This window comes from Sinocyclocheilus grahami, unplaced genomic scaffold, assembly GCF_001515645.1.
Source record: "Sinocyclocheilus grahami isolate Dianchi unplaced genomic scaffold, SAMN03320097.WGS_v1.1 scaffold324.1, whole genome shotgun sequence".
Classification (NCBI taxonomy): Eukaryota; Metazoa; Chordata; class Actinopteri; order Cypriniformes; family Cyprinidae; genus Sinocyclocheilus; species Sinocyclocheilus grahami.
Window position 1 is genome coordinate 213,322 of NW_015505503.1, and position 11,698 is coordinate 225,019.

The following is an 11,698-nucleotide window of genomic DNA, read 5'->3' on the forward strand; positions in this document are numbered from 1 at the left end:
CATTTATTTGATCCAAAGTACAGCAAAACAGTACAATCTTGAAATATTTTTACTAGGCTATTTCAAATAACTGTTTTCTATTTGAATATATTTTAAAATGTAATTTATAGTGATTTCATAGCTAAATTTTTTTGCATCATTACTCCAGTCACACTATCCTTCAGAAATCATTATGATATTCTGATTTGCTGCTCAAAAATCATTAATAATAATAATTAAAAAAGGTTTCTTGAGCAGCAAATCAACATATTAGAATGATTTCTGAAGCATGTGACACTGAAGACTGGAGTAATCCGATGTAATCGCCACTCCCCGTGGATTACCCCACCCCTCAACAGTAAATCCGCGCTGTAATTCAGGCGTCCGGGGACATGTACTGCCCGGATGGAGAAGGGGTGTTGATCTGCCCACAGAAGAAGGTCTCTAGCCAGCCGCAGCAGCGGCCGCGAGCTCACGCCCCCTTGGTGATTTACAAACGCTACCACTGTTATGCTGTGCGTCCTGAGGAGAAAGTGACGGTGGAGAATGTCTGGGAGAAAGCACTCAAGCGCTACAGAGCGTTTTGCGAGGAGGTTGTGTATTTCCTCTCGCAGAACTGAGGCATTCTGTTCCCGTACAGTGGACATTAATACACCGTTGAAACGGGGCGGCCTGCGGAAGAACTGAAGCGTGTAGCTGTTCTTTATTGATTTCATAACCCACTCTGATACCTCTGGCAGTGCCTGCCACTCTTCTGTGAACTGTGACAGCGGGCGAGGCGGACTGCACAACGTGAGGGATAACTCGCCGTTGGGGGGCGGGGAGTTTAAAACCGCACGAGTGGAGTGAGAGGGGAGTGAGAGGAGGAGAATTGCTTTGATATTGAGGTGAGTTTTGTATGTTTTTCGACTTTATTGCACTGCATAGTGGAACAGTCAAAACACAAACATGACAATTGCTCTCGCCGCCCGCAACAGGCAGGCAGGCGGGGTGAACACACACAGCGGAGCGAGCAGACTTTTTCATTGGATCGTCTTTGGCACTGGGTGCAGATTTCCTCCTCTGAGAGACAACATCAGGAACGCGGCTTTGATTCCGGTGCCGGTAGCCTGCCGTCTCTGTCAGGGCGGGGTCTCTGGAACTTCGAGCCATGACGGCGCTTCAGCCAAGGCTGTCTTGGTCTCACCGCCGACACATGTTCGCGCTGAACAGCAGCAGAAGAGGCGTGTGGTCTTCCCGCGTGCTGCGCTGAGGAGGAGCGGGAACGCGCAGGAGGGTTCGTGCCGGCACACTTTGGCAGGAAGTGGCTAATAGCCTTCGACTGTTTCTGCACTTCAACGTAGCGTTCCGTGAATGTCTCACGGGAGTGTCCAGAAGGGCCATTTTTTCCGAGTCCTTTAACTCGGTCAGAGTAAGCCACAGGTGATGATCTAGCACCACAAGATTCCCCATGTTGCGGCCGATCGTTCGAGCTGTCACCTTCGTCGCTCTGAGGGCCAGATCCGTGGCGCGTCGGAGCTCTTTGAACACTTCAGGGTCCGGCCCGTCCTCATCCAGAGACTTGAACAGCTTGGCCTGATACACCTGGAGTATCGCCATCACGTGCAGTGCTGAAGCTGCTTGGCCCGCCACGAAGAAAGCCTTGCCAGCAAAGTTTGCAGTGGCGCGGCAAGGTTTAGAGGGGAGAGATGCGTTGTTTCTCTCTCTCCAGTTCGCCGCGGCTCAAGGACAGAGATGGGCAGCGACGGCTTCTTCCACGGGAGGGAGTTTAAGATACCCCACTTGGTCAGTGCCGTCCACAGAAGACAGGAGGGAGGATCCCGGGTTGTGCACTTGACTGGTGAGCGGCGCGTTCCACGACTTCTTTATCTCATCGTGCACCTCAGGGAAAAAGGGTCCGGGCCTCCGCGGTGTGTCCTTTCGGCCGCGATCTGACTGGAGGTACCACTCGTCCAGACGGCTTCTGGCCGGCTCGGCAAGAGGCGCTCACTCCAAACCGAGCTCATCAACTGCCTTGGACAGGACGCTTAGGAGCTCGACATCACTATGATGGAGGTCCCCCGTGTCGCTGCCGTGGGGCGCAGTGTAATCCAGCAGGCTGTTAGACCATTCCTCTCTCGCAGACGCTGCCACCGAAATGGCATCATCTTCATCCTCAGCGTCCTCCATGGCACTGTAGGACATTACATCTTGAGCGATGGGGGAGGGGCGGAGAACAGCGGTCATGGAGCGCACTGGAAGGGGACCTGCAGCAGGGGGGTGGGGAGCGCGTGGGCACTGAGCCGGCGGGGCTCGTCTCCAGACCCTGACAGATCCTCATCAGAAGCTCGCGGCACTTTTCTCCTTGGCTCGAAGAGGCTGCAGAGGAAGAGCGCGGCAGGGCTAGTTGGGCGAGTTCATCACCTTGGATGATGGCCACATGGAGCTTGAGAGTCCGGAGCTCATATCTCCGCAGTGGGGGCACTCCGACAACCCAAGCGCTGCCTCTGCGTGGGCGCGACTTGTGGTCATCAGTGAGTTCGACTGGCTCTGCGCAGGAGAGGCAATCGCGAGTCATCCTTGTTTCCGAAGCTCACCGGAACACAGCAGGGGAAGAGAAGGCGTGTCCGCTGCAGCGTGTAGATCACGGTGAGTAGTCTTGTTGATAGGCTTCTTGCTTCTCGTAGAAGGTTGGCTGAAGAAAAAGATTCTGAATAGATGACGTACAAGCGCTGCTTTATATAGAGTGGAAGAAAGGGTAATTTCCATAGCAATGTAGAGTGACCGAATCGAAAGGGAAACAGTAATGTACAGTATGTGGAAAATAATGTGTTTTTTGAACCATAAACACATTTCATTACATCAAATAATGTTCTTTTTAGCAACATCATATGACCCCTTAAATGCATTAGGCATCATGAATTTTTTTACTACATTTCAAATTAAAAAGTGGAAAGATTCTAAGGAATGTTGATGTTGTGCATGCATGTTTGCCTGTGTGTGTGTGATACAGGACAACAGTAAAAGAGTTAATAATGTATGAAATCATATGCAAAAAGGTTAAACGGTTATTACAAATATTTACATTATCTGGATGAGCCAAAGAATTATATCCTTCTGTGAATGTTTTCTGATATTATAGTCTTATTTTCACTCGTATGCAAAGACAACGGGCCAGGAAGCAGCTTTCAGTTTCGTTTCCGTGAGTGTGGGAGGGGAGATATTACACCACAGACAGCTCAACATGGTGGAACCCGTCCACTTCCTGCTGTTCAAATAATGCAGATGATCGACAGCCTTCTACATGAAATTACTCTTCCAGAGCATTCCAGAATCTGATCGCTAAGTGAAAACAGCAGTGGAGATAAAGAACGTCAAGGGCAGTGGTGGAGGGAGGTAACGAATTACAACTACTCACGTTACTGTAATTACCGTTACCTAGTTTTTTCGGGTAGGCCTACTTGTACTTTTTTAAAGTATATTTTTTAAAGCTGTGCTTTTACTTGTAACTTAAGTACAAATTAAGCAAAATAATCTACTTCCTTACTTTTAAATCTTAGTTCGTTACTGAGTACGCCCACAATTTTAATTGATATTCAAACCTTTGACGGCACTTCGTAAAGGGACCAATAAAAGCCCTGATATCTGAACCGTGAAAAGCTGCCGCGGGTTTTGAAGAGCTGATCAAGACAGTGAGGGAGCTTAGCGTAATTTATGGACTCATAAAGTTTGGAGAAACAAACTACATGGTAGTGTTATCATCATAAATATCTATATTTTGATACCGAAATGTCTGACACGGTGGTTCCATTACTCATTTTCCACAGTAGCCTATCTACCTAGGCTATATACACCGTCTCTCTCTCCTCTCCGACAGTGAGTTTGACACGCAGGATTGCAGATAGGTATTCCGCGTAATTTTAATCATTATCGCGCAAATGTGGCGAGCGCTTTATTGTAACACGAGAAGAACACAGTCATGCAATCGCAAAAAACTGGATGCGCGCTCTCAAATACGCCTGACTTTCTACAATATTTAGTGGTAGCTTATCAGTGGTGACTGTCAATTAATGTACATATGGCAGAAATGTACCGAAATATAAATTAAAGACGTAATCAAACAGACGATGAACACTATTAACAGCAATTGTTATATGATGCAATCAAACTTATAGCAAAGTGTGGTAGTTCTGTATGTTGTTTCAGGGTTGGCATCCTCTGAGGGGTTGCCATCATCTCTTCTCAGGTGTTCTGGATCCAGACTGAAGCTTGTGTAAATCCTAGTTACCCCGTGGCAGAAACAGAGAAACAAATAGAGACCTAATTAGCGTAGCTGCTGTTCCAACCAAGCAAAATTGATTTGTTTAACCCCAAGCTAAAGAATAATAATGCGCGTTTGATCAGATATAACTGCAGTACAAGATTATGAGATGCATTTGTGGAGGTATGCAAGAGGACTGAAATGAGCGAGAACGAGCGCGAGAAAGAAAAGGTTAGTTTTCTTGTGACTTCTTTGATTAGATGTGAACAGCATTAGACAAGCGTCGAGGTGAGCTGCCGAGAAGCTGGACCGAGCTTGTGCTGTCGTGAGTTTTGACGGAGCCTGGTCGCCGAGAAACTGAACTGCGTGTCTGTGATACACGACCAGGAGGGGCATTGCTCATCGTGCTAGCTGAGGCGGTGTGAGTGTTCGTCTTCTACGGAAGGGAGCCGAGATACTGTGAGTTTTTCTTCACTGCTGTTTAACCACAGTTGATATTCTGAAGAAATACGCGGACGCTATTTGTTGTTTTTGAAGCAAAGAAGCTTGGATCTAGTCATTTTGCTGCTGTTGTTCGAGACAAAATCCCCGTGTTTCGTTTTTGATACAATAGTGCCACCGTGTGGACACAAACGGCATTGCGAACACATTTTTCCTTCTATTTTTCATAGTTTATTTTTGGACGTTTTGCAGTATTTTCACTTAGACTTCGAAATTCTTTTTGAATGGACTTGAGAACTGATAACTGAGTTTGCTTGAGGGAATTAATCTGAATTACGTTTTTTTTTTTTGAAGGGACTGTCTCGTCTACCGGAAACGTTCGTAGAAATATATATTTTCCCTTATTATTTATTCCTGAACATTATTTTTCCGGTGTTTAAAGAAAAGGAATAGACTTTCTGTTTTTGAACAGGTGGCTATTTGTTTGATCTAATTACCCTGCCATATCTGGACACTCCAACACCAGCCCAGTTCTACTGTGAGGTAAAACTTTAACTCTGGGATTATGAATCTCAGGCATGTGAACTGACATGAAAGATATACAGCAATTGTTATATGATGCAATCAAACTTATAGCAAAGTGTGGTAGTTCTGTATGTTGTTTCAGGGTTGGCATCCTCTGAGGGGTTGCCATCATCTCTTCTCAGGTGTTCTGGATCCAGACTGAAGCTTGTGTAAATCCTAGTTACCCCGTGGCAGAAACAGAGAAACAAATAGAGACCTAATTAGCGTAGCTGCTGTTCCAACCAAGCAAAATTGATTTGTTTAACCCCAAGCTAAAGAATAATAATGCGCGTTTGATCAGATATAACTGCAGTACAAGATTATGAGATGCATTTGTGGAGGTATGCAAGAGGACTGAAATGAGCGAGAACGAGCGCGAGAAAGAAAAGGTTAGTTTTCTTGTGACTTCTTTGATTAGATGTGAACAGCATTAGACAAGCGTCGAGGTGAGCTGCCGAGAAGCTGGACCGAGCTTGTGCTGTCGTGAGTTTTGACGGAGCCTGGTCGCCGAGAAACTGAACTGCGTGTCTGTGATACACGACCAGGAGGGGCATTGCTCATCGTGCTAGCTGAGGCGGTGTGAGTGTTCGTCTTCTACGGAAGGGAGCCGAGATACTGTGAGTTTTTCTTCACTGCTGTTTAACCACAGTTGATATTCTGAAGAAATACGCGGACGCTATTTGTTGTTTTTGAAGCAAAGAAGCTTGGATCTAGTCATTTTGCTGCTGTTGTTCGAGACAAAATCCCCGTGTTTCGTTTTTGATACAATAGTGCCACCGTGTGGACACAAACGGCATTGCGAACACATTTTTCCTTCTATTTTTCATAGTTTATTTTTGGACGTTTTGCAGTATTTTCACTTAGACTTCGAAATTCTTTTTGAATGGACTTGAGAACTGATAACTGAGTTTGCTTGAGGGAATTAATCTGAATTACGTTTTTTTTTTTTGAAGGGACTGTCTCGTCTACCGGAAACGTTCGTAGAAATATATTTTTCCCTTATTATTTATTCCTGAACATTATTTTTCCGGTGTTTAAAGAAAAGGAATAGACTTTCTGTTTTTGAACAGGTGGCTATTTGTTTGATCTAATTACCCTGCCATATCTGGACACTCCAACACCAGCCCAGTTCTACTGTGAGGTAAAACTTTAACTTTTTTTTTTTGTGATTGTGAATGTGAACTGATATGAAAGATGTCTGATGTGGAATGAACTTTTGAGTGAACTGAGTACCATTTGAACGTTCTATCAGAACTGTTGTTGTTTTTCTATTTTTGTTTTAGTATTATTGTTGAAAGAAATAAACCGAACAAAATTTAATTTTAAATTTTTTGTACATTTCTTGGTGAAATCATAAGAATTCATAAGAAAAGTGAAACAAAGATTTTATTGTTTTCTTTATTTTGTTTATTCTTTACTAAGCATTTATGAAATAAGTGTAAAACTTCTGTTATCTTGGAGTAGGGGCATTCCTACTGTCTTGTGGGCTGATAGAGGGGAAGAGGGGTTAATCAACGCCATTATACTCTGGGTAGCTACCGTGTTCGTTATTAAATTCCAGAGCCTCAATCCTCATCAGTCGCTGCTACTAAAGAAAAAAAAAGCATATTTAGCAAGGCAGATAAAGGCAGATACTTAAGTACAGGAATTAAATGTACTAGGGGTTTAAGACCTAGATCTTGTCATTTCCCTAGTCGTCCAAGATATATTGTAGCAGAAGTTAAACTCACCCCTACATTGTAGTGAAATTCCCCGCTACACATTGTTTACAATGCTTGGCCAAAGAGATGTGTCTTTAATCTAGATTTAAACAGAGAGAGTGTGTCTGAACCCCGAACGTTATCAGGAAGGCTATTCCAGAGTTTGGGAGCCAAATGCGAAAAAGCTCTATTTCCTTTAGTGGACTTTGCTGTCCTAGGTACTACCAAAAGTCCAGAATTTTGTGAACTTAAGGAGTGTGATGGATTGTAGCGTGGTAGAAGACTAGTTAGGTACGCAGGAGCTAAACCATTAAGGGCCTTGCAGGTAAGTAATCATATTTTGTAACTGATACGGAACTTAATTGGTAGCCAGTGCGAAGACTGTAAAATTGGAGTAATATGATCATATTTTCTTGACCTGGTAAGGACTCTAGCCGCTGCATTTTGGACTACCTTTAGCTTGTTTATTGACGATGCAGGACAACCACCTAGAAGTGCATTACAGTAGTCCAGACTAGAGGTCATGAATGCATGAACTAGCTGTTCTGCATCAGAAACAGGTAACATGTTTCGTAACTTGGCAATGTTTCAATTTTCAAAAGACAAGTTGCTATCTAATATAACACCCAGATTTTTGACTGTAGAGGAAGTAACCGTGCATCCGTCTAGTTGCAAATTGTAATCCAAGAGATTCTGTGAACTGTTTTTTTGGTCCAATAAGTAATATCTCTGTCTTATCCGAATTTAATTGGAGAAAATTATTGATCATCCATTCTTTTACATTTTTAACACACTCTGTTAGCTTAGATGATTTAGAAGTTTCATCTGGTCTTGTTGAGATATATAGTTGAGTATCATCGGCATAACAGTGGAAACTAATCCCGTATTTTATAATAATATTACCAAGGGGCAACATGTATATTGAAAATAGCAGAGGACCTAGGACAGATCCTTGTGGCACTCCATATTTTACTGGTGATAATTGAGATGACTCTCTATTTAAATAAATAAAGTGGTAGCGATCAGACAGGTAGGATCTAAACCATCTTGATGCCTGCCCTTGAATACCTGTATGGTTTTGTAATTGATCTATGAGTATGTCATTACCGGTCAAAGCCATCTGATGTTCCATTTTTCTAAATAAATAGGCCTAACATATATGGCTATTGAATCACTGCTTATCAAAATTCAGTGTTCTCATATTTTGAATACCTCAAACTGAATTGAGGTCATTTGTTTTATAATTGTGTGTACTTGTCTCTCTTTTTTTTTTTTTTTGTAAATTCAATTTAGTTTGAAATCAAATTTGAAATCAAGCCTTGTGCTGTAAGCTTTTGCAACAAAGTTACCCTATATTAAAGACACAAATACACAGAATGAGCAAATGTTTAAGATTGAGATTTTTGTAATGGTAATTGATCAATATTTATATTGAAGGATCTTTAGATCCTCGCATGCAAATTGTGTGTGTTGTGCTTTTGTTTTCATGTTTTTTAATTCATTTATATTAATTTATTCACATAATTATTTTATAATCATTAGTCATTCATATGAGTTATTATTTGATTATTTTTTATCATTTATCATTATATTAAGTATTTTTTATTGTTTATTCATTTATTATGTTTATTCATTTATGTTTCTATATTTTATATTTCTTATTAATTTTCCCTAGCTTATGCAATTTCATTGTTGTTCAATCTTGTGGGGTTTCATGAACTGTTTTGTCTGTATGAATAGAGATAGATAAGAGGGAATGTTTATGGAAACCCAAGGTTTATGGGATGTTGTTGTGAAGCAGTTTTGGTATAACAGTACATGTTGAATTTGTGCTGGGCAGACGAAGTTTGAACATTGAGACATATGCAACTAAGATTGTTCAATAAACTCTGTTACTTTTTACCATCATCACTTCGTCTCCTGCTTCTGCTCTTCTCTGGCTTTCCTCTGTTTACTTCTTGACTGACAGAAGACTGTTAAACACTCATTTTGGGTATTTTTGGATACCAGACAAGACTTGCTGTTGACAGGGTTTGGGTATTAACAGTGCTGCTGACTAGTTATTCTGTTACTGGACAAACTGATATTTTCTGATGGGATCTGGCGTCCAGAGCTGGATCCTAAATATTATCTGGCGTGGAGACCCGATCTAACAATATGTATGTAAATAAAAGCCTATATTAAAATCTGTTCATCATATAAAGCCAATGTGTCTTTTTAGAAGACTTGGATTAAACCAATTTCAAAGCTTGAAATAATGATTGCCTTGAAAAAAAGGATCGACAAAAACAATATTAAAATATCTATATGGCAGTATACAGTATGTGGTAGTTTTGCCAATGGTATTGAAAAAGATTAGTCGTCATGAAATAAAAAATGACCCTACTTTTTTTAGTGCACATTGCTAGTCTTGTGAACAATTGAACCATGCAAGTCAATGCACTGGGAAAAAAATGGTCTGCCGTCGCTTCCACTCTGGATTGGCGTTCTGGCTCTGATGACGTCAGTTTGACGGCTTCGGGAGAATCCTCTTGTTAAGTATGACATAAGGACTGCTGTTTCTGGGTCCATGCCTCTACTTATTTCACTTGAGAATACTATCTCAACAGCCATTTATGAGCACTATTTAATTAAAATTACATATTTATGCTAAGCATTTCAAATATTTGCTGTGCACACTACAGTCTCCGTGCTCACAGTGTCTCAGATTTGCTCACTAATATTTTAGCTGAATCACTGTCTGGCCATCTGGGATTTCAGTATGGAGATAAAGGTTAGGGTTATCATTTTTCAGTATTACATGACATTGTGAGTGTGTATCTGCACAGTTTGTTGTTTTCTGGGGGGCATCTGGCAGAGCGTTAGGACCCAGAAGCGGTGAAGCGTGATATCAGACGTAACAAGCAGATTTTCTTAACCACTCCGATTCAACCGTGAATCTGCTATGAGCAAGAAGTGGAGTGGAGGTGCACCACAATAAAACCCCGCCCCTTTATTCAACATTCCGCTTCACTTGGAAATACATCACAACACTGAAGTCAGTTTAACTTCCAGTTCACGGGTACTTTGATACTGATATTTTTCAAGGTATTGAAGTTAGAAATTCCTGTATCATGACCACTAATTCATGTACTTTGTCAATAAAATAAAAATGGGTTTTGTTCAAAGTAGCTATTGTTCACATAGATCTTTGATATGAATGAATATTTTTGGGTAATTCATTAAATATCGCCAGCTAAAAAGTAACTAGTAACTAGTACTCTGAGTAGTTTTTGAGAGGAGTACTTTTACTTGTAATTGAGTATTATTTCAGCAATGTAACAGTACTTGTACTTAAGTACAAATTTCCAGTACTCTTTCCACCACTAGGGATAAAAAAGGAGGATGAAGAAACAAAGCTGTACGAAGAGACAGCAGATGGGGTCGTCCTCCCATTCTAAACCTAAGAAGAAGAAACAAGCCAAGAGACAAAACTGCCCCAGTGAGTCCAGAAAGTATATATATTTTTACTAATATAATGTCAAAACGGCAATAAATCAAGAAGTGACAATAAATGCACATTTTACACTGCCTAATATGTGATTGAGAAGTTTTTTCTTCTTCACCTAACTGATTTTGATTGTACTTGTTTCAGAATCATCCGCAGGACAAAAAAACACTCAAAACAAATCTCAACTTCCTGTTATCCTGTTACATAAAGAGGGTGTCCTGTATTTGAATAAATATTATGATAGTAGGTGCAGAAACATTTCTATATGTTAAAGAGTTAAAGAATGTTAATGAAGAGCTACACGTTTTTGAATGTCTCGAGATTGTAATTCTGGAGCATCCAGGTGCTCAAAAACATGTCATTCCAGTAGTGGTTGAATAAATCATTTTCTGTCTTTAGAGCAGAAGTGCATTTTCAGTGAGGGCCAGTGGTTCAAGCCCACTGAGTTTGAGAGGTTTGGGCTGAAGGAGAGGCACAAAAAGTGGAAGACCAGCATCCTTTGCAAAGGGATTCCACTCCAGAAACTCATAGAGGTGCATAAGACATGCAGGTTTCAATAACAGTTTTAACTAATGCACACTCAAGTGCAATTATGATTTCCTTTTTCCCTTTTTTCTAATATGGCCTTGGTGATTGGTGAGTCTGATCTATTAGTAAATCATTTGAAAAACTCAAATTAAACAAATAACAGCTACCTGAAATAAAAATGGACACAATGCAGATAATATAATTACATTTATGACATATTCTAACTTTGTTCTTTTTCTGTTCATAGGATGGATTTCTTTTATATACATCCTTTAAAAAAAGCAGGGTTCAGGATGCAAAGGTTTGGCTGCTCTTCGATCATTGTAGATAGGATTTGTTGAGGAGTTAAACTTTCTAGGCCAAAGCTTTCAAATGTGACTTAAGAGTGACCAAGATGTTCATCAAAATTTCTCCTTTTGTGTTCTGCAGGGGAAAAAAAGCCATGTGGGTTTGGAAAAACAGGGTAAACGGGGACTAATTTTCTTAATTGTTTGGAGAAATATTCCTTTAAATAAGATCATTGCAACAGTTATTCAGAATAAGAAAGACTTAATATTCTGTTTAGTGAATATTTGTGTATTTGTTGTAGAATCACCCGATAAGATCGAAGACAATCAAGACGATGATGATGATGATGATGCTGTTGACATGAACATGTTTAAAGGTCCAGTCCTACCTGTTACCTGTGGTTCTGATTCTGGCATTCTACACAAATATCGATTTTCCAAAGGTCTGTGAGTGGGAATGTTTTTATAA

At 40.9% G+C, this 11,698-nt stretch overlaps 1 long non-coding RNA gene and 1 pseudogene across 1 annotated transcript; one reads left to right on the forward strand and one right to left on the reverse strand.

Moving 5' to 3' along the window:
* LOC107602278 (uncharacterized) overlaps positions 1–1,131 on the reverse strand; it is a 12,703-nt pseudogene extending 11,572 nt beyond the window's left edge.
* A 5,103-nt stretch (positions 1,132–6,234) lies between these two features.
* Positions 6,235–10,609, forward strand: LOC107602326 (uncharacterized). Its single transcript, XR_001611022.1, has 3 exons — positions 6,235–6,365; positions 10,294–10,405; positions 10,559–10,609. It is a non-coding gene; the product is annotated as an uncharacterized lncRNA (long non-coding RNA).
* The last annotated feature ends 1,089 nt before the right edge of the window (positions 10,610–11,698 follow it).